The 24,148-nt window shown below is 39.7% G+C and overlaps 1 protein-coding gene and 1 non-coding gene across 14 annotated transcripts in view; both read left to right on the forward strand.

Moving 5' to 3' along the window:
- TMEM164 (transmembrane protein 164) overlaps window positions 1-24,148 on the forward strand; it is a 216,939-nt gene that overhangs the window by 19,474 nt on the left and 173,317 nt on the right. The gene's annotated exons all lie outside the window — the stretch shown is intronic.
- Window positions 22,560-22,633, forward strand: TRNAM-CAU (transfer RNA methionine (anticodon CAU)). Its single transcript has one exon. It is a non-coding gene; the product is annotated as a tRNA-Met (tRNA).

Raw genomic sequence — 24,148 nt, forward strand, 5'->3', positions numbered from 1 at the left:
AGTCTGTCCCTTTCCCAGTACAGAGCAGAGCTCCTGGCATCTAGGTGTTTAATCAATGTCACATGAAATGACAAGAACTTTGTTTTCTTGTGCAATGCTTCTTTTTATTAAAAGCTCAGGAATGGTAAAATCTGACATTCGAAAAGTCTGGTGGGAGAGAGGTTTGAGGAGAACTGCCTGACATGTGAAAAGCTTATGATAAACTAGGCCCTCTGTGGAGAATCTATTACTCAACATTTGTTCTGCAATTACTCCAGCCTAGCATCATACTAGAGACTGTGAAATACGCAAGAAATATCAGGTATGGTTTCTGCCCCCCAGGGAGCTTGTTATCAAAGCTCATTCATAACCTAATTGCTGTATTTTTCAAGCGGCAGGTTATATGCAGAACTTATAAGAGGAAGTGCTCAAGGTCAGAGGGCCTTTTGAGTTCCTGTAGTTCAAGCCCTTCATTAATTCTGCAGCCAGGGAAAGATGCCTGGAGCAGGAAACTACTTACTCAAGGTCACACCACTTGGAATGGCAGAGCCAGAGCTGGCATGCCAGGGCGCCTTCCTTTGAGGTTCTGTTACACTGTTCTGTCAATCAGTTGAAGGACAAGGGAACCTAATGGCTCATTTTAAAACTTGAACGAGAATTCCAGGCTTTCTTATGGTTGAGGGAGAGTGGTTTAAGTTTTAGTCTTTCTTAAAACCTTGCCTGGGAAAGGCCAAGACTGGTTACCACTGGAATTATAGCTGAGACCTAAGAGGCCTAAAAATGGCTTATTTCCCCTTGACTGAAACAACCTTGAATGAAACAGCCCCTCTGTGTCTAAATATGTCACTTTTTTACTCTTTCTATGGGACTTTCCCAACCTTAGAGTGTTTATGACTTTTCTGGCTCAATTGCTCCTTAAAAAAAAAAATCTTTGTGACATTTACCTTAGAGGCAGGAGGTACCTGGTCTTATGTGTGGGCCTGAGAATTAGTGCAGTAGGGCAGGTTCCCAGTGGTGCCAGCATTAGGCTTGTTCTTTTAACCTGTTGCTTGTTAGTTTCCAAGTCAGAAATTTATCTCCAAGTCTTTCTATGAAGAGTCAGGTGTAATTCAAGGTAGAGATACTGGGTTACTCTTCCCAGAGCCCTGTCCCTACCCAGACAGGATTAGGGACCTGGCAGCTGTGCCTTTCAGTTTGCCAGATTATGCTAACAGTCACAACTAATATTTCGAATACTTACCATATACCCGGCACCCTGTGGGATCGACACTCTTATTGGTATTTCCATTTTACAGATGAGGATAAGATTCAGAGAGGTTAAGTAACATGCCCAAGATCACACAGCTGGAAAGTAGCTGGGCTAGTATGGACGTCTAGGTCTGGCTGACTCCAAAGCCGGTGTTGTTAATTGTTGCTAGGCTAATAGAGTTTAGAGTCCTGTGTACAGTTCTTTTCCACAGTGGGGTGGACTATGTTAGGAGACCTGCCAGTCACCAGCACTGCGGAGTCAGATATATTCACTTTTGTTCACTGGGGTTCACTTTCTGCATTTGTAAATGAGAGGGTTGGACCAGGTGATATCTAATATCCCTTCTACCTCTGCCATTTGGTGACACTAGGTTCATTTCTTACTTCTGGCAGAATGGGAAAGTCAGAGAACTGGAGGAGGGTCAATAGACATCAGAAATACAAAAATGGGGAGAATCTAAGTGCTCCTAGGAGCTTCCCGGATGGGTCAGTTAACCTCAAACGCTTTACCATGCTTAGGCAGTTACACATTGGTTCTGTTTTTCCTTGGAAATTTATAAAGAAATGGAGTTTCTTTTTAGTTAGCTCCTTACCCACATCAGAAATACTTGCTTTCTTAAAATGGCTATTGTTTACTTTCAGGCCTTATAGTCTCTAAAATTATTTCTAAAGATCAAATAAAGCCTGAAAGGTAACAGGGCACTTAAATATGGGGTGCTCATCTTTTATGCTCTATGTTGGAATTACTAGAATTGGTGTTCTGGTTTGCAAGAGGGCTTTGGGACACAGTGGTTTCCTTTTTTTTTTTTTTTTTTTTTAGAGAAACCTGTGCTTCCTGGGATGTCACAACCTAAGGGTTCTCTCTTCTTCTTCTTCTCTTTCTTCTTCTTCTTCTTCTTCTTCTTCTTCTTCTTCTTCTTCTTCTTCTTCTTGTTTTTTTTTAAAGATTTTATTGGGGAAGGGGATCAGGACTTTATTGGGGAACAGTGTGCACTTTCAGGACTTTTCTCCAAGTCAAGTCGTTGTCCTTTCAATCTTAGTTGTGGAGGGCGCAGCTCAGCTCCAGGTCCAGTTGCCGTTGCTAGTTGCAGGGGGCACAGCCTACCATCCCTTGTGGGAGTCGAGGAATTGAACTGGCAACCTTGTGGTTGGGAGCCCACTGGCCCATGTGGGAATCGAATTGACAGCCTTCGGAGTTAGGAGCACGGAGCTCTAACCGCCTGAGCCACCGGGCCGGCCCCAGTGGTTTCTTTAAGAGAAACAATCTAAACAGCAACTTGTACCTGGAACTTTTATTTCTCTTCAGATTTTAAGAGCAGGTAGAACATAATTCAGGTTAGTGTAGTTTATCTTTCATTTATCTGTTTTGTCATAAAAAATAATCTTGCATTCAAGAACACTTAAGGTTAATCCATGAAACCTATATGATGCTGCAGTTAGAGTGGTATTTTTTATCTTAAAAGTATTTGTATGTTATTGTTGGGGTATGTGGATGTGTGTGTTCTTGTACATGGAAGCCCTTATTTTGGATGGCATATATAGCCACTGGTTTCAGGCAGGGCTCTGAGGGCTGTCCCCAAAGCCAGGCTCTTGTCTCTTCTGCCCATTCAGATTAGTTAGGAGGAACAAAATCATTGATGTGGGGACAGGAAGGGGAAGCCATGACAGGTGGGCTGTGATGGCAGTAATGCTTGACACATAGTGCTGCACAAATGTTAGCCTTCTGCTCACTGGTACCAGGTTAAAGCCCTTGGGATACTCGTCACTTGTGGTCCATCAAGTCAGTTTGCCCAGCAGTGTTGCCATATGGCAACCTGGTGGCATCAAAACCCAAGAAGAACATCCTGTTCTTTAGCTGCCAATCCTGTACCACAAGCTGACTCGCCCTTATTCTCACCTGGGTCTGGGTAAGCTCATATGGGTATGTATGTTGTGGCCAGGAATATCCTGCTTTTCGGAAAAGGAACAGATGAAATGAGGCCACACAGTGGCAGTAGTCTTGTGGAATTTTTTGAAATATTGCTCAGTCATGCCATAAAATGGCACCCGCATTTTATCTGGCTACATCGCAAACACTACTTGGATACTCTGCTGGTTTGCTGATTTTCAGTCCTGTCTTCACATGATTGTTTGCATTCCCATTCTCATTTTGATGTGTGGTCTCAGAAGGAGAGTGGAAATCCATAGCTTCATACAGGTAGTGCCCACTTCCCGCCTTCATTTCAGGAACTAGCCTCCTCTGTTTCTTTTCTTCTAGCTTGATGTAGGGCTTTGGAGTCAGATCTGGGTCTGAAGCTAATTTTTGTCACTCATGAGCTGTGTACCTTTAAGAAAGTCACCTAATCACTGTTACCCTGTTTTTCATTTGTAAAACGGGGCTAAGAATTTTATCTACCCCATCAGCTTATGGAGAGAATTAAATGAGTTAATACTTGTGAAGCAGTGGGAATAGTGTGCAGTACATAGTGGTTGTTCAAAAAATATTAGTTGCTGTCTTCCTCCTTCCCTCCAAGAAATGGAGTCAGTGACAAAAGCCTTTCTTCTAATACCTCATGAAGCTCTCCTGGCATTTGTCTGCCCCAAGGGGCTGAGGTTTGCCTTTTCTTTTGATGATGAGTAGATGTCAAGAACTCTGGATTTCATCTTCACAGGAAGCTTGAAGTTGTTGACTTGATGCCAGTTAGAGTTGGTAAGACTAGGGTAGAAATCTCCAGAGAAAGGGTGTGTGCTTCTGGTAATTGCTCTGTAGACATCAGGGTGTGTGGGTAATGAGCTGTATGTTGGGTGTGGCAGTTCCGTGTCCAGCATTGGGGAAAACATGGGTGAGATTCATTGGCTCCTGTGGCAGGTGATTCCCTGACTTTACCCTTGAGATGGCTTGGAGTCCAATAGATGGAACATAGGAGCTCTTTGTAATAGGCCTATTAACTAGTTCTTCACAGTGATAATAACAGCTTGCATTTATTTAGCTCTTACTTTGTGCCAGTCCCTTATCTTAGTGCTTTACATGTACTAACTCATTTAATCCTCACAAGAATTCTAAAAGGTAGGGCGCAGAACAACTAAGTAGCTTGCCCAAAGTCACATAGCTAGTGGTGGAGTTGGGTTTAGAAACTAGGCAGTCTGACACTAGAGCTTAACAAACTACCCTGTACAGTCTCTAGTTGTTTTGTTTTTTCTTTAACTTACGTGTTGTAATTGTTAGTTGCTGGTGTCTGTAAATGCAATTGACTTTTGTTCATTATTTTTGTATCCAGCAACTTTGCTAAATGCTTTTAAATTAATTACAGTTAATTTATCTGAGGATTCTTTTGGGTCCTCGATGTTGGTAATCATAATCTGCAAGTAATGAGAACATTGTCTCTTACTTTGTAGCCATTGCATTTTTAAAATACCCTTTTCTTACCTTACTGTTCTGGTTAAGATCTCTAATATAATGGTTAATACAAGTTGCAATAGTGGGTAACTTTATCTTGTTCCCTGTCTTAAAGGTTATGCTTTCTGTGTTTTACCAGTAGCTATGATGTTTGCTGTAGATTTTTTTGGCTGACACCCTTTATCAGATTATAGAAGTTATCTTCTGTTGGAAGTTTGCGAAATTGTTGTTGGTTTTTTTAAAAATCATGAATGGATGATGCATTTATCAAAGTCTTTTTCTTCATCTTTTGAGAGGATCACATTGCTTTTCTTTAATCTTTCAATGTGGTGAATTACATTCAGTAATTTTTTAATATTAAACCACCTTTTCACTCCTGGAATCAAATTGCCTTGGTCATGATCTATTATCTTTCTTATTCCTGGATATGGTTTGCTAGTATATGATTTGGTGTTTTAGAGCTATGTTCATGAATGAGTCTGGCTCTAGCTTTCCTTTTTCATACTGTCTCGGTCAGGTTTTGGTGTTAAATTTTTGCTAGCTTCATTAAAAAGGTTGGGTAGTGCTTCCTTTTTTTCTAAACTCTGCAATAGTTTGCGTGAAATTGGAATTATTTGTTTCTTGTATGCTTGCTAGAAACTGCTGGTAAAACTATCTGGGCTTTGGTGTCTTCTTCGTGGAAAGATTTTGGACTACTGATTCCATTTCTTTAATATAGGAAATTTCAAGTATTCTATTTATTCTTTAATCGATGTTGGCAGTTTGTATTTTTCTAGGAATGTAACTACATTGTCTAAATTTTCAAATTTATTGGTTTAAAATTAGTATTAGCCTCCTAACTATAGAAAATGCAGAAAACACTATGAAACTACAAGAACACTAATTGTCAGATGGGTAATAGACTTATTGGGGTTATCACTTTCTGAGGTATATAAATGTCTAATCACTATGTTTTGTACACCGAAACTAAGAAAAAAATTAAAAATTAAAAAAAAGAAATGGTACATATACTCGTATACAATGTAACATTTACTCAGCCATAAAAATGAATGAAATCTTGTGATTTGCAACATCTGTGCACCTAGAGTGTATTATGGTTAGTGAAATAAGTCACACAGAGAAAGGCAAATACCATATGATTTCACTTATATGTGTAATCTAAAATACAAAAAAATGAAATGAAACAGAAACAAATACATAGATACAGAGAACAAATTGATGGTTGAAGATGGGAGGGGATAGATGAAAAAAGGTGAAGGGATTAAGTACAAATTGCCAGTTAGAAAAGTAGTCAGAGATGGAAAGTGCAGCATAGGCAATAGAGTCAATAATGTTATCATAACTATATATGGTGTTGGATGGATACTAGAGTTATTGGGGTGATTGCTTCATAATTTATATAAATGTCTAATCACTGTGTTGTACTCCTGAAACAAATATGATATTCCATGTCAACTGTAATTGAAAAATTAAACATTTTTCAAAATTAAAAATAAAAGACGTGCACCCCCATGCCCATTGCAGCATTATTTACCGTAGCCAAGATATGGAAACAAACCTAAGTGTGCATTTATGGGTGAATGGATAAAGAAATCATTACACACACACACACACACACACACACACACACACACACACACACACATTTTTATTCAGTCATATAAAAAAAGAATGAAATCTTGCCATTTGAGACAACATGGATGAACCCCAAGGGCATTATGATAAGTGTAATAAGTTAGAGAAAGACAAATACTGTATGATCTCTTCTATATGTCTAAACAAACAAACAAAAAAACCTAAGCTCATAGGTATAGGGAACAGATTGGTGGTTGCCAGAGGCGGGGGATGGGGTAGATGAAATTCGTGAACTGTTTTTCTTTATTTTTAGTTTAAATAGAAGACTTACTTTAAATACACACACACACACAAAGAAAGAAACTGCAGACGTTACACAGATGTTTTCATCCATATTACTTATTTTTTAACAATCAATCTTGCCAGAAGTTTACGTTTTATTTAATCTTTTATAGGAAGCAATTTGGACTTTGTTAATCCTCTTTATAGTGTGTTAGTTTTCTATTTTGTTAATTTATGCTAATTTTAAAAATTGTTTTATCCTTCATATTTTGAGTTTTCTTGTTCTTTTTCTAACTTATTTGGATGCCTAGCTATTTTATTTTCAGAGTTTTCTTATTTGACTCTAAGCATTAAAGGCTAATAATTTTGTGCTTCCTACTGCTGTAGCTAGATCCCACAAATTTCTATATGTAATATTTTGTTATGTTGTTCAGGTCCAAACATTTTGTAATTTCCATTGTGATTTCTTAAGCCATAGGCTCTTTAGAAGGATTTTAAAAAATTCTAAACATTTCTTTAGTTATCATTTTATTACCGATTTCTAACTTAGTAACTCATCAGAGAATGTGGCTTGTGTGGTCTGTTTCTTTGAAATTTGTTGAGACTTGCATTAAGGCTCAGCAGGAAACCAGTGTCTGCTAGATCAACCCTGTTAATTTTGCTGCTCTTCAACAGCCTTACCCGATTTTTTTGTTTGCTTACTCTTATAAATTATTGGAAGAGTTGAAATTTACTACCACAAAGGTGCAATATCTATTTTTTCTTTTAGTACTGTCAACTTTATATATTTTGAAGCTATGTTATGAAGTGCACTAACTTACTATTTACATTTCTTTGCTCCATCCATTGGCCAAATATTCAATATAGGGGTTCCCATTGCAACTTAGCCTGTAGGTAGATTAATAAGGATGACTTGGTGAAAAGAAAAGCATCCTTCTAGGTGGCCTGGGTAAATTGGATTTTGAGCTCCAGGGAAGAAAACACATTTAAAATCAGAATTATACCTTCCTGGTTATAGAATTAAATTCTTAAAGCAATTTGACTTTGCCAAACACAATTAACACCCTCGTTTCCTCAAGTGCCAGAGGCTTTTGTGGTCATTAAAGTAGTTTTGAAAGCTGTATTCCTTTTGGATTGGGTGAGAGGTTGGGAAGGAGAGCTTTGTTTCTCTTGGGCCTTATAGGCCTTGCTGTTTGTTTGTCGCACAGGTTTCAGACCCTTAGGCATTCTTCCTGTTGCCTAGCATTTTCTGTGGGACCTGACCCAAAACCCGTTAGCTCTTTGCCTTTTGGATTTCAATAGCTGTAATTATGTGGGTAGTCCTTATTCACCTTCCACCTGGTGGGTGAGGTGTGCAGAAATTGAGATAATAGTTGCATAGGGGTTCTAAATAATTCATCAACTCCTCTGCTCACTCTGCGGAAAGAAAATAAAGTCTGTGGGAGACAAGTGCCCACAAGGACCAAGCAACAGAAATGATGGCGATGACTGCACTTTTTATTAGATTTTTGAATACAATCAGACTACATGAAGCTGGAAGTCATATGGAGAAACAAATTACATTTGGTCACATTTGGGTGGGAAAGGGACTTTTCAGCTCCAGCTCTTGAGCCTCCATGGTATTGTTAAATCTCATTTCCAGGCTCTGTCAGGGCAACCCCTGATTCTGATTCTATTTCCTAAATAAGCACTTCTCTTCACTCGTGCCTCTGTCCCTCCCAGAGAGTTTCAAAGAAGAGGGTCAAGTGAGCCATTTCTGGCTGTCCTTTCCTTTAAATACAGCAATAATCCTCTTTCTCCCTCATCATTTTAAAAAATAAACTTTTTTGATTATAGAAATAACGTGATCATAAATTTAAAAACTGTAAAAATACAGGAGTGTATAAAAAAAGTGAAAGTTCATGGGAATCCATCTCTCCACCCCCATTCTCTTCTTTTTAAAGACCTGGGCTAATGTCAGTCTCTCCTCCCCACCCTCTGATTCTTCCTTCAAATTTGCTTTTCTCACAAAAGTGTAGTGTGTAAGAAATTCTAACCTAATGGAGGTAGGCAGGGGCTCTAGATTTTACAGTATATGGCTGCATGAAATAAAGGTCAGGGCTTGAAGGAACTGAATTTGGAGACACCAATTATTCATTCAATTATTCAGTTATTTAAAATGGATAAATTATAAGGCAGGGAATAAGATTTTAGGTCCCCACATTCTGATCTGGCTGTGTTTATGTGTGTTGGGGGGATAGGTGGATAAGAGGCATAGTCCAAATCAGAGCATTTTTTTGTGAAACTGCTTTGTAAACTGTAACATGTCCTACAATTATGAGATTAGCATTAATATTGGTGCTGACTCGAGTGTGGTCTGGTGTGTTTGTCTAATCAGTATCTGTTAGTGGGTCATTACACAAGGAACTGACAAAATGGCATCTTGTGCCTCTTGTTACTTCTGTAACAATTCCACACGTTTATTTTATTGCCCTTAGTAGCTTAATATATACCACATCAAAAAGGTAGAAAAGCAGAACTCAACCTTAGAGAACAAAGAGCAGAACAAATGTAACTTATTGTTGTGATGATATACATAGTTAACACCTAATGTAGGCAGTTGAAGAAGCATATAAACATTACCTAGTATTGCCTTAAATACAATGAAGTGGGTGACAGCACTCTATAAACTGTAAAGCTGGGAAATAATACAAAGGCTTATTGTCATCATGACTAGAGAGATTGGCTGTCACCCAGCGGCTTAGCTGTGATATGCTTCCAGGCAGTTCCAGAGGGGTCCTATAAGCCCCTTTCCTGTACAGTTGCTAGAAAGTGCCACAGAAATACAGTCTCCTGATACCTGTAAAAGCCAGGCAGCTGAATGTAACAGGACATTTGTCAAGAAGATGGAAGATAATGACCAATTTTTGGTACACAGATAGCTGCCTGCTGAAACAATGCCTGTATTGAACTATTTTGGAGTGGGAAGAAGCATTACTGTGACAACAAATTACTTATATTTAATTTAGAAGAAGGAGAGCAGTGCAGCTTAATGGTTCAGAAGCTGGTGAGAAAAATTGTTGGCATTGTGTATATGTTAAAATGTGAAATGTTAAGTATGATTTGTTAAATAGTTGAGTACCTCAGTGCATTCTGTATCTTCTCTCTCTTTGATCCAATAAAATACAATATAAATACATGTGAATTGTTTTGTTTTATAGGGTGCCCCAAATGAAATTTACAGCTTTAATTTGTTGAGATACAAAAAATGTCATGTGTTTAAGAGAGAGAGAGAGAGAGAGAGAGAGAGAGAGAGAGAGAGACAGACCTATTTACTGTGTTTTTATTCCATCCAGATTTAAAATTATGGTAGTTTGGAGTTTCTCATTCTGTAGGTGACTAATCTTCTTTGTGATGGGTAGAGTGTTCATTTGACCATTTCCATTCTTTCAGACCATTTCCATTCTTTCACTGTGTTCATGCCTGAGAGAATGAGTAAACAACAGTTTGTAAGAACTGGTTATTTGCCGCGCATCTGGGAAAGTAGGCCTGAGGCAGCTGGGAAAGGCACAGAGAACCTGGAGAAAGCCTGCAAATAGAGAAGCTTGACTAGAGAGGCTTTCTCTCAGAGAGAAGCACTTTCCTTCCTAAAGATAAAACCAAACAGATGACCCATATTCCCTGGAGATAGGTTTTAGGGTCTTCTTGACCAGGTTCTAAGGTTGGGTAGATAGATCTAGGGGTTCCTTGAGGACTCTTGAGACAGAAGCTTCAAATGCTTTCTGTTCTCTCCTTTTGTGCCTTTCCCTTCCCTTCCTTCCCCTTTACCCAATGTCATGTCCCTGTGTACTTCTAGAACAGGAAAGTAAGTAGGAGACAGGGAAAAGCTTGGAAAACGGAGGACTGACTTCAAGAACACAGGAATACCATCCGCAGCTTCCAGCCCAAGTTACAAATTTGCATATGCCTTCCCCCTTTCTTTGGAGGGCAAAGTTTGATTGGTCGTTATCACAGGGAGGAGGCCATTTCATAGAGTTTATTCAGAGGAGGAAGTTTGAAAGCAATAGCAAGCCAAATCCTAGGCTAACCTTTAAAATGAGGAGTGGCCCAGGATCACAGCTGTTGATGTATCACAGACTTTACCTGGCATACAGTTTAAATTCCATCTTTTTGAATGATCTGGTATTCTGTGTTTTACCAGTGGGCATCATGCCAGATCATGTCCTACCCTCCTCAGAAACTTCTAGTGTTCCAGTTACTTACAAAATAACATCTGAAGTTGTTGGCCTGTTCCTTGTGGCCCTTCACAATGTGGAAATAGACCTTTTAGAAAAAGAGTGCAAATAGAAACACATACTCATTACAGAAAAATTGGAAAACACAAAGGTTGACAAACTTTCTATAAAGGGTCAGCAGATAGTAAATATTTTTGGTTTTGTGGGCCATATTGTCTCTGTCACCACTCAATTCTGCTATTATAGCACAAAATCAGCCATGGACAATGACAATACAGAAATGAATGTGTGTGTTTGTGTTCCGATAAAACTTTATCTGAAGATCAGTTAATGGGCCAGATTTGGTTTGCAGACTATACGGGGTGATGGTGGTAGTGCCAAAAAAAAAAAAAAAAAAAAAAAAAATGTATACACGAGATTTGTATTCATCTTTTGTTATCAGTATATATTATTACAGTTTTAACATAGTTTTTTCCTTTCTTAAAATGTGTATACATTTTTTTGGTACCCTCTGTAATTTGCTGAGCCCTGGTAGAGAGAATAAAACACATCCATACTCTTGCTACCAAAAATGTTGACATTTTTGCTTATTTTCTTCTATTCATATTGTTTTGCATGGTTGACTATATATTTTATACTACCAATTTTGTACCCTGATAGTTTTCACTTAATGTCCTCATAAACATTTTCCATGTCATTTAAAAATTGTCATAAGCATAATTCTTAATGGCTCTGTAATACTCCATCTTGTAACAGATCATAATTCACTCAGTAATTTCCTATATTCTCGGTTATAAAAAACATTGCAAAAGAACTGCTTTGTGCATAAATCTTTGTATTTCAAATTATTTTTAGGCTGTTTTCCTTGACGTGGAATTATCAGGTCAAAACATTATGAATGTTGTGAAGGACCTTAATATTGCCTTTACAAAAAGGTGGTACCCATTTACATGCAGTGTAAATGGGTACCACCCACCAGCAGTGTAGAAGAGAGCCCATTCCACCTCATCTTTGCCAACAGATATTCTCACTAAAGCAAAATCTTTTTTTTTTTTTAAGCTTTTATTGGGGAAGGGGAACAGGACTCCATTGGGGAACAGTGTGTACTTCCAGGCCTTTTTTTTCCAAGTCAAGTTGTCCTTACAATCTTAGTTGTGGAGGGTGCCGTTCAGCTTCAAGTTGTTGTCCTTTCAGTGTTAGTTGTGGAGGGCGCAGCTCAGCTCCAGGTCCAGTTGCTGTTTTCTAGTTGCAGGGGGCACAGCCCACTATCCCTTGCGGGAGTTGAACTGGCAACCTTGTGGTTGAGAGGACACATTCCAACCAACTGAGCCATCTGGGAGCTCAGTGGCAGCTCAGCTCAAGGTGCCGTGTTCAATCTTAGTTGCAGGGGGTGCTGCCCACCATCCCTTGCAGGAGTCGAGGAATCGAACTGGCAACCTTGTGGTTGAGAGGATGCGCTCCAACCAACTGGGCCATCCGGGAGGCAGCTCAGCTAAAGGTGCTGTGTTCAATCTTAGTTGCAGGGGGCGGAGCCCACCATCCTTTGCGGGACTCGAGGAATTGAACTGGCAACCTTGTGGTTGAGAGCCCACTGACCCATGTGGGAATCGAACCGGCAGCCTTTGGAGTTAGGAGCACGGAGCTCTAACCGCCTGAGCCACCAGGCCGGCCCCGCCAAATCTTTTTAAAAATGACACCTGAAAGACAAAAAAATGACACCTGATTTAATATGTAATTCTTTGAATATTAGGGTGGTTGAAAAAATTTTAAGTGGTTATTGATTATTTGTCATATTTCTTCTTCGGCTCGCTCATCCATGAATGCACAGTGGGCCCTAATTCACTTTCTCTTTTGCCCATGTAGTTGTCCCCTTTCATTGAGTTCCTTGTGTCAAAATTCTCTCTCACCCCGTAGGGCCTGGTCCAGATCTGGATTCATCTCCCTGTCCTTGCAGTTCTCTGTTGTTCCTCCCACTCATCTGACCTGTCCACCCCATAGTATCTCTCTTCTGGCCTTTATATCTTTCTGCCTTTTTTGTAGTTTTCTGTATGGGGGCTTTCTCCCTAGGGCAGGGACTCTGAGTCGTGTTAATCTATACTGGCTGCCGGAACCTAGCAGAGACCCTAGTATCCAGTCGCCTGACTAGTCTACTAGTGCATTGTTGGAAGGTTGCATGTGACTTTAAAAATATTGTGATGTTTTAGTTACCTGTGATGTGTTTTTTTTTTTTTTTCCCCTTTGCATAATTTTTTTTTTTTTAGTTTCAGGTGCACAAGACAAAGCAAAACTTAGATGTTTATCATTTATATCCCTCACACTGTGTGAACCCCCCTCCCCCCATCCACTATCCCTCTGTACGTTCCCCAAATTAAAACAACCGAAATGCCCATCAGTAGATGACTGGGTTAAGAAACTGTGGTACATTTATACAATGGAGTATTACGCAGCCATAAAGAAGAAAGAAATCTTACCATTTGCAACAACATGGATGGACCTAGAGAACATTATGTTAAGTGAAATAAGTCAGAAAGAGAAAGACCTGTGATGTTTGCAGAACTGTTTGAGATCACTGATAAGAATGCTTTGATGGCTACCTTTGATGGGCTGTATCCGTAAGTCCTATGCACTCTTTGTTTTTATGATATCTGGATCCTCAGGTTTTCCAAGTGATGATAAACAACAATTTTAGCACACATTAGGCTACTCCTCTCTTGCATATATATTAATAGTATAGCATCGCCCTGTCCCTGTAGAAATTTCTGTGATAATGGAAATGTTTTGTATCTGCGCTTTCCAATACAGTAGCCACTAGCCACTTGTGGCTACTGTGCACTTGATAGGTGGTTACTGCAACTGAGAAACTGATATTTTTCATTTTATTTAACTCAATACTTTAAATTTAAGTAGCTACATGTAGTAGTGGCTATCATATTGGACAGTGTAGGATCATATAGAATATTTAAAGGCACAGTCCCTTTTTTATGGCCAAGAGAAGCTCGGTATTTATAGTAATCTATGGTAGCTTTGACATTGTGTCTGCTTAGAATTTTGGAGAGACAGTCCAGATCCTGGTAGAACCATGGAGAGAGAGGAAGCTGTGAGTTTGGTTCAAAATGGAAACTGCCTCCGGTGGAAGGTCTGTCGGGAAAAGAGGGAGTAGTGCCAGATTGGTAGGGTGGAGGCAGAGTGTGACAAGCTGGAATACCAACAGGATACACTAGGACTTGATATGGGTGGTAATAGGGAATCATTAAAAATTCATGAGAAGAAGAGTGATGGATGAGAGTGGTGGTGCAAGATTACCTCTGCCAGCAGTGGGCCAGCTGCTGGGAGAGGATGTGAGTTATTGGCCCCTCCTTTATTGGGTAGGGCTGGCCAGTAATGATTCACCAACTCCATGAAAACCCAGCCACGTCAGAAAACAGAAACAATTTATTTTACATTGGCTTCCAGTTATTGTGTGCCTTCCTGTGGCTCAGATACATGCCAGCATCAAGCACTGAGTTGGGAGGTGGGAGAGACTGGCCACCTGTGTGAGGGGAGGCAGGTCTGGTCATTGCTACTTAGCCACAGACAGAATTGCCCTCTGTGGTCCTGGTGCCTTGAAAGTATGTTTTACATGGCTCTCTGATTCTTCAGAAACAACCTGGGAGTCTACCCATTCTGTTCCCATTTCCCTGCTTCCTTTAAGGGCTCGTCACAAATTTCTAATTGTTTTATTAGAATATTTTTTTAAAGATTTTATTGGGGAAGGGAAACAGGACTTTACTGGGGAGAAGTGTGTACTTCCAGGACTTTTTTCCAAGTCAAGTTGTTGTCCTTTCAGTCTTAGTTGTGGATGGCGCAGCTCAGCTCCAGGTCCAGTTGCCATTGCTAGTTGCAGGGGGCGCAGCCCACCATCCCTTGCGGGAGTCGAACTGGCGACCTTGTGATTGAGAGGATGCGCTCCAACCAACTGAACCATTTGGGAGCTCAGCGGCAGCTTAGCTCAAGGTGCATTGTTCAATCTTAGTTGCAGGGGGCGCTGCCCGCCATCCCTTGTGGGAGTCGAGGAATTGAACTGGCAACCTTGTGGTTGGGAGCCCACTGGCCCATGTGGGAATCGAACTGACAGCCTTCGGAGTTAGGAGCACGGAGCTCTAACCGCCTGAGCCACCGGCTGGCCTATTAGAATATTTTTAATCTCATTGCTCTCCCTCCCCATTTTCAATTAAGTTGAACATTTATTTTTTTTCCTTCTATCTGCTCCTTACTGCCTCCACTCAGTCCCTTATTACATCGGTTATATTTCTATAACCCTATTGTGACCTTAGCACATGGGCTTCATAATGAACTGCTATTGTTCTAAAGATCTGCCTCGGCTCATTTTGAAGAAAAAGAAAAACACTGTCAAAGAGACTCTTCACTTCACGCTCCCCAACTTGCCCAACTACCTGTACTCCCAATCCCCAGGCACACCTCGGCTCAGGGAGACAGCCTAGCTCAGAAACACCCTCCATTTTGGGAAAACACATTCTAGTTAAGTCATACCTAGAAGGCTTCAGACCATTGACTCAGGCGGGGCCTTGTGAGACAGCTGACAGTTAAATCTCCATGTGTCAGCAGGCCTTGCAATGGAGAGCACAATGCCCCTTTCACTTCACTCACAACTGACAGGTGCTAGTTTTTGAGAGAAAAGGTGGCCCTGCGTGAACCTCACCTCTTCTCCTGCTCTTGAGATACAACTAGAATAACTGTGAGTAGCCCTTCTCTCTCACTCTTGGCATAGTGAAGCAGCTTCTTCACCGTTGTTCCATTAAAGAAAAGAGAAAAATTCTTGTCTTGAGTTGCCATTGTAGGGAAGGAGAAAATTGAAAAAAAGAAAAAAGCTACCTTGAGCTATACACTTAAGATTTTTGTAAAAATCAGTGATCTTTTATGGTTTCTGTCCTGCTTACGGAGGTGGTATAGTTTAAGGGTTAAGAGCATGGATTCTTGCAACACATATTTACTGAGCATGTATTCTCTTCCAGTAATTCTGCTAGATGTTAGAATCAAACACTATTGGATTAAACTTTTGGTTCTGCCAGCTGTTAGCTATTTGAGCTTGGGTGAGGTTTTTGAACTTCAGTTGACCTGTCTGCAAAATGGGCGTAGTAATGCTTACCTTTACATGGTTATTGTGGGGATTAGAGTGTCTGTACACTACAGTTCTTAGGACGTAGAGGAGCTCGGTAAGAGGTAGGTGTTATTATTAAAGCAGTCCATTTATGTTTGTAATCATCTCAAGGTTAAGTCTGTTGATCCAGTGTCCCTTTTCCTCATCCCTCAACATGCTTGCTTTTGCCTTCCTGAAACTACATATCCTCAGAGTCAGAGACATGGGGTGTGACAGATTTAATAAGGAAGCTTTTTCTTGATGCAAAGATGGTTCCTAGGTACCGGATAACTGAGGAAAGCTTTAGAGCTGCCCTTGCTAAGGAAACCTAAGGTAATTGCCACCTGTCTGAGAGGTTTCTGTTCTGTCTGAAGGAAGGGTGATTGATGACAGCGCCTCCTGCTGGCTTTTTCAAGAGTAAGTCCCTGTAGAAAGGGCATCTCTACTTTCTTTCTGCCCCTGAATGGGTGGGTGGGGGATATTACTTTTGAATCTGGAAGACTTTGTGTTTTATACTTGGAGGTCATGGTCTCTTTACCTTGGTTTGGATGCTCTGTTGGCCTGGCTTTAAGGAAAGCTTTCCAGTTGATTGTTTTTTTTAAACACTTTATTTATTTTGACATCCAATATTATTTTATATTTCAGGTGTACAGCATAGTGGTTAGACATTTATATAATTTAAGAAGTGATCCCCCTGACTAGTCCAGTATGCACCTGGTGCTGTGCATAGTTATTACCATATTATTGACTATATTCTTTATGCTTTACATCCCCATGACTTTGTATCCAGTTGATTTCTCAATCTCAAATAATATTGTAAACCAGTTATTATATCACTTTCCATAGAAAACAAATTAATTTTCACTTAGCAGGGCTGTGTTCTAGGGATTCAATGGGTCTGGATTTTGACTTTCTGTACCACCTGGGCCAGAATTTCTGAGAGTGATACTTGCAGTGTGTGGATTCAAGGGTCAGGGGTGACTCAGAGGATGAGAATTGTGTAGCAGTAACACTGAAATCCCTGAGCATTGCTGAGGGTGTTTCCATGTTTACTGCCCTACCAGGGACCCTAGCAAACAAGAGCAGGGCTGGATCATTGTGACCAGCCTGAAGAGATTATTCATAGATATCAGGATTAAGTGTTTAAGAAATTTTCCTTGTAAGAGCTACCAATGTTCTCTCCTTCAAATTTACCTTGTTTCCCTGAAAATAAGACCGGGTTTTATATTAATTTTTGCTCTAAAAGATACATTAGGGCATATTTTCAGGTGTTGTCCTATTTTTTCATGTATAACAGTCTACATTTATTCAAACACAGTCATGTCGTGTTCTGGAACATCGTCATAACGTGCTAAATGCATCCGTCTGGCTGATGATCTTAACTGGGGCTTATTTTCGGGGTAGGTCTTATTTTCAGGGAAACACTGCACTCATCTCTGTTGCTTTTTCTTTTGGAAGAATGGGAAGAAATATACTCTTGAGAAATTGCTTGTGCTACAAAACTATACGTTAAACCCTACTTTAAGTGCAGAAGGGCAGCTTGCCTCACTGTTCTAAGGAATTCCATGGAGAGCCTCTTGAAAAAATCCTTTGGTAATGTGAATTATAGCCTTCAGATTTCTTGGTTGTTAAGTATTGATTTTAATGTATTGAGTTTGCTCCAAGTACTTTACCCATGTTGTAGGCTACAACCTCCTTTTAGTGAAATGACTAGATATGTTCCTTTTATAAAATACTTAGGGGAATGGAACCAGAGTCATGGTTTCCCTTGATCTAGGTCCCTGAAGACCTCAGAGCTGCAGCAACTCTCTTAGTTCAGTTAGTATTCAGGCTCCCAGCAGCTTTCCCCTATTTTATTTTAAGGAGTTGTGTATAATCACTTTTCATGATGACAGAATACAGGGTAATGTGATTAAAAAAAAAAAAAGACCTGAATGAACTCTTCTCTTGCTTCCTTCTGCTGGCCTTTGCCTTCTCTTGTTTCACTGAACCTCCTTCCCCCTGTGCTCACCCACCCTCTGAGGTTGCCTCCTGCTTGCGCTCAAGTCCTGAGGCTTAGTGGCAACTAACCATGTGGCCTCTGAGGCTAGAGGACACACCTGAAACTGATATTTGGGTCCTAACTTTCAGCTTGATTTAAAGAGATGCCGCTGTTAAATATCATCAGTTTTCCTGGATACATATAGTGGTACATCGGTTTTCAAACGTAATCTGTTCCGGAAGACCGTTCGAGTTCTGAAACGTTCAAAAACCGAGGCACGGTTTCCCCCATAGAAAATAATGCAAAATGGATTAATCTGTTCCAGACCTTTAAAATCAACCCCTAAAACTGCAAATTTAGCATGAATCATACTATCTAATGATATCATAGATCCATATAATTTACTGCATTCATAAACCAAAATGTTTGTCAAAGGAGACATTAGAAAACCGAGGTACCACTGTATTGTGAAGTTTGACTCTGATCCTTTCGATAAAACCCCTAGGCGAGCAATGGATTAAATGGCAAATCTTTCCCTGAAACAGTTCCATTTAATAGTATTACAGTAGCCCGCCCCCTTTATCCACGGTTTTACTTTCTGTGGTTTCAGTTCACTGTGGTCAACCTTGGTCTGAAAATATTAAATGGAAAATTCCAGAAATAAACATTTCATGAGTTTTAAATCGCACACCGTTCTGAGTAGTGTGATGAGATCTTGTGCCCTACGACTCAGTCCTGTTCAGGACTTGAGTCATCTTTGTCCAGCATATCCACAGTACCCACTCAGTCACTCAGTAGCTGTCTGGGTTATCAGATGAGTGTCATGGCACCACAGTGCTTGTGTTCAAGTAACCCTTCTAGTAGCCCCACACTACGTCACAGTGTCTACGTCATTCACCTCACTTCATCTCATCACGTAGGCATTGTATCATCTCATATCATAAGAAGGGTGAGTACTGTACATGATATTTTGAGAGAGAGAGAGAGAGAGAGAGAGAGAGAGAGAGACCACATTCACATAACTTTTATTAAAGTATATTGTTCTAATTGTTCTATTTTATTATTAATTGTTATTGTTAATCTCTTTCTTTGCCTACTTTATAAAGTAAACTTTATCATAGGTATGTGTATATAGGAAAAAATAACATAGTACATATAGGGTTTGGTCCTATTCGAGTTTTCAGTCATCAATGAGGATTCTTGGAATGTATTCTCCATGGGTAAGGAATGGGGGACTGCTGTACTTTGTGTATGTGTAATAAACAAGGACAGCTCCCATCCCCTGATCCCTGCTAGCCATACAGCCGGAATGGGAAAGGAGATTTTTTTGTTTGTTTGTTTCTTCAGTTTTTGATTTTACTTAAAGTGAATTCTCACATCAGACACACTTCTGTTTGTACAGAAGTCCCAAAAATATTTGTTGCAAATTGATGTAATAAACCAATTTGGTTGGCCATAGTTATTAGAATCTATTTTGGTGGGTATCATTGAGCTCCAGTAGTTAGAGGTTTCCTCCCCACAACCTGTACATTACAGTAAAAGCAATTCAGATTAAATTCTGCCACACAAACATTTATTAATAATCAGGCACAGAACAGCCATACAGCCTGATCTGTATGCCCAGAGACAATCTGTCTCTTATAATTTCTACCCACTGTCTTGTGTGAAAGGTTCACTGGAAGTAATGTGACAATATTCTAGTGGTAGGATTCAGCTTGCTTTCTAATCAAAGGGCACATCTCAATCCGCCATTAAGTGTCTGAACATAAAATTTGTTGGGACTCCTGAGCTGAAGGTGTCATTCTCAAGGGGTGAAGGACTCTGGGCCAACTAGCGTCTTATGCATGCGAGGGTGGGGGTCCATGAATAAAATTGCTAACTGATCCATGCATCTTGAAGTTCCCAAATGAAATATCATTTATAGTATCCATTGTTCTAATTAAAGTTAACAAACCATTTGAGTGTGGCTTTTTCCATTTTGTAAAAAAAAAATGAGGTATATTTTACCTACAGTAAAATTCACCTTTTTTTTAGGATACAGTTGCGAGTTTTGACAAGTGTATACACCATAATCAAGATAGAGAATGCTTTTAATCACCCCTCAGAAATTGCCCCACAACTGGCTTGTGGGCTTTTAAAAAGAAACCCGACAGCTTTATTGAGATATAATTCATACCATACAATTCACCCATTTAAAGTATACAATTCATTGGTTTTTGGTATATTACATTATTAATTTTAAAAATTGTGGTAAAATATATATAACATAAAATTTGCCACGTTAATTATTTTATTTTTTCACTTTAACCATTTTAAGTGTACAATTCAGTGGCACTAATTATATTCACAGTGTTGTGTAACCATCACCGCTATTTATTTCCAAAACTTTTTCATCACCCCATTAGGGTACCCTCGGTACCCATTAAATATTAAGCAACAAATCCCCATTTCCCCTTCTCCCACACCCTGGTAACCACTGTTTTTCTGTCTCTATGAATGTGCCTATCTGAGTGCCTCATATAAGCGGAATTATAACAATGTTTGTTCTTTTGTGTCTGGCTTATTTCATTTAGCACAATGTTTTTAAGTTCCATCCATATTGTAGCATGTATCAATACTTCATTCTTTTTATGACTGAATAATATTCCACTGTATGGATAGACCACATTTTCCTTATCCATTCACCTGTCCATGGACAGTTGGGTTGTTTCCCTTTGACTATTGTGAATAATGCTGCTATGAACATTGGCTTACAAGTAAAGTATCTGTTTAAGTCACTGTTTTCAGTTCTTTTGGGTATATACTTAGGAGTAGAATTGCTGGGTCATGTGGTAATTCTATGTTTAGCTTTTTGAGGAGCTGCAAAACTGTTCCACAATAGCTGAGTCATTGTATATTCCCACCAGTAATATAAGAGGGTACCAATTTCTCCACATTTTCTTCAGTACTTATTTTCCATTTTTAAAATTGTAGCCATCCTAGTAGGCGTGAAATGGTATCTCATTGTGGTTTTGTTTTGCGTTTCCCTGATGGCTAGTAATGTGCATATCTTCTTTGGAGAAATGTCTGTTCATGTTCTTTGCCCATTTGTTAAAACCTAGATTGTTTGTCTTTTTGTTGTTGGGTCCTTGACTGTGGGCTTTGGTTAGAGATTTCAGTTGCTAACTAATCACCCGTGGAGTGTGTATTCTCAGTTAGGGTCCTTCAGATGTTAAGAGTAGTGTGCTGGTAAACGTTTAAAGCGCTGATGTATAACATTTATCATTTTCCATGCTGCATTTTATGCTACCAATCTATCCTCACTAAAGTAACAAAAGAGTTGGAAAAGGATGCACACAATTAACTCTTGCCAGTCAGTGCTTTGGGCTTCTTCCAGCATACCACTGAATGTTAACTAACTGCCCTACAGTGTAGAATAAAACTAATGCACACACAAATATCACAACGTCTATGCTGAAAGTAAATTGGAGACATTATAACTAACAGTAAATGAAAATGATTTTCAATTATAGCACTTTAGCTTCCCCATTGAAAGTAAGAATAGCTACCCTTTGTTGAACACTTCATATGCTAGACATGTTCTAAGTGTTTCATACATATTTATTATCAGTAAACAGAGGAGGAAGCAAAACAAGTTAGTAGGAGGCTGAGACTTGATCCTGGACTCCAGAGCCCCTGTGTTTGACCTCTATACCACACTGCCTTCTGTCCCATTTGTAGGATTTACTTCCTGAGTGCCAACTACTCTAAACAGAGTAAATGACTTTCTTCTATCCCCAGAGACCCTTTTTTGTTAATTTCTTCCCTTCTGCCTTTCTAAAACTCATACAAATTGGAAGTGAAAATTAAAGCTGTGGTGGTACCACCTATTGATGAACTATAGGGGGTTCAAAATATCCTTTTCTTGATTGGAAGAACAAAACATGTTTTGTAAGAAAACTTTAAGCAAATCAGAAATGGCAAAAATAGAAAGTGAAAATACCCCATAATACCATCCACCAGAGATAATCCTTATTAACAGCTAGTATTTATTCTTTCAGTTCTTGTTTTTTACACATTTTTAAAAAATGGGATGATTCCTTATAATCTGAACCTTTTTTCATTTGACAGTGTAATTGGATGCCAGTGCATATAGCACTACTTCATTCCTTTTTAACAGCTACATAATATTCCTCGTGTGCAGGAAGTGTAAGGGGTTTTGAAGGGCTATTTTGAGGAAGAGATGATAGGTGGCACGTGGGACATAAAGGTTGATAAGCATTATTGGGTACCAAAATGGAGAACCATTCTGTCTGCTCCCCCCTTCAGAGCTAACATAACTTACTTACCTGGAATGATAAGATAAAAACCAGTTATTGTTGTTAAGAGTTATAAGAAAACTCTTAAACTAAGCTACTTAGGGATAATTGCGAGAAAAGACTACCTGTCAATTTCTTTCACATTTCTTTAGGGCTTTACAAACTCTGTTTGGAGTCTCTTTCTTCAACTCCTGTAAGCCCTGCTCTGAGTTTGAGAAACATTATTTTCAAGGGAGCCCAACCTTTTATTTTCTCTTCATCTATTACTCACTTTGTGAGCTGGCCACCCCCAGGTTCTTAATGGTTTGTAGTATTTCTTTGTTTCCTCCTCTGTCAAGGCACTTGTCACTAGCAAACCTCCTATTAACTGTATTAGGTGTGGCATTTATTGTTGTTGCAACTCGGAATTGATAGGCAAAAGGAAGGTTATCTAGGGGAAGGTTTAGTCAAGGAGTATTACAAGTGGGGTGGCTGGTTGGCTCAGTTGGTTAGAGCATGGTGCTCATAACACCAACGTCACGGGTTCGATTCCCACATGAGCCAGTGAGGTGCGCCCTCCACAGCTAGATTCAAAACAATGACTTGACTTGGAGCTGATAAGTCATGGAAAATCGCACCGTTCCCCAATATTCCCCAATAAAAATTAAAAAAACAAAAAAGTATTACAAGTGTGACAGCCATTATTATGTGGCTGTCAAAACAGCATGCTTTACTCTCCTGCATGTATCACTCCAGGGAATAAAATAATCCAAGAATGATAAGCTCCCAATTGCCATCTGTCAGTTTGCAATGCTGCTTGCCTTGTTTTACTAGTTGATATTGAACACTGACCTCACATGGCACCTGGAGACACTTAGAAGATAAAATGATCATAGGGTGTAAAGCAAACTGACTGACTGCCTGCCGAGAGATGGGCTAAAGGCCAGTGCTGTCAGTTTATCAGGATTTGTCTATCTCCTGCTCTCTTCTTTCCTCTTTACCTCAGGGAGTTGGCACTATGGTGTGTTCCCTTGTAATACAACATATTTGCACTTTTACCAGATTAAATAAGTCAGTTTAGTAGGGGTGGAGGGCTAAGAGGTTTGGGTTGTGGTCAAATGCTATTTTTTATCTTAATTAAGAAGGTAAGAATATGGGTGTTTGAAGCTCATGAATGGACGTATCATTCTCTTTCAAGTTACATGTTAAGCCTCAGACTTATACATACACCGTGTATTTCACTGTGTCTTCTGGTCCACATCTCCTTCGAAGGCAAACTGCTCCATACCAGCTGTGCTGGGAGGCAGCGGACATGAACTATGCCAGAGACCCTGCCTCCCTGGCGTAGGTTGATTGGACAAAAAGTGGCCACCTGTCCTCAAAACAGCCCATCTATATCACATAGCCATCAATGTGGGCTTGACAAGATGAGCTGTGTCATTTGTATTCCTCTCCTAGGAAATTAGAATTGGGAAGCTGAGACACTAAGGCCATTTGCAGCAGGGACAAGAACCAAAAGATGACGGGGAGAGGAGCATTCACGTCAAGCCATGTCCAAGGTGGTGTTATGAGGAGACAGAACCATGAGTGTAAACAGAGGAAGCTAGTTAAGAGAGGAATAGAGGTGCCCTGAGAGTCAGATGAGCTATTCCCCACACCCACCTTGAACCTCAAACTACCTTCCATTTCTCCTGAGGCTGAACTTTATCCTGCACTAGGATTCTCATGGGATACCTGTTTTCTTACCACAAACCTCCCTTTTCTTGAGCCAACTTGAGTAGGACTCTGTTTTCTTTCAATAAAAACTGATGAACACTTGCTGTCTTTTTTTTTTTTTTTTTATAATTGCCAAAAAAGGATAAATGTTGCTGAGGATGTAGAGAAGTTGGAACTTTGGTATATTGTTGATGGGAATGCAAAATGGTATACTTGCTGTGTAAAACAGTGTGGAGATTCCTCAAAATAGTAAAAATAGAACTACCATATGATCCAGCAATCCCAGTTTTGGGTATTTATCCAAAAGAACTGAAATTAGGGTCTCAAAGAGATATTAGCACCCCAAAGTTCATTGCAGCATTA

Source organism: Rhinolophus sinicus, chromosome X (assembly GCF_036562045.2).
Source record: "Rhinolophus sinicus isolate RSC01 chromosome X, ASM3656204v1, whole genome shotgun sequence".
Lineage (NCBI taxonomy): Eukaryota > Metazoa > Chordata > Mammalia > Chiroptera > Rhinolophidae > Rhinolophus > Rhinolophus sinicus.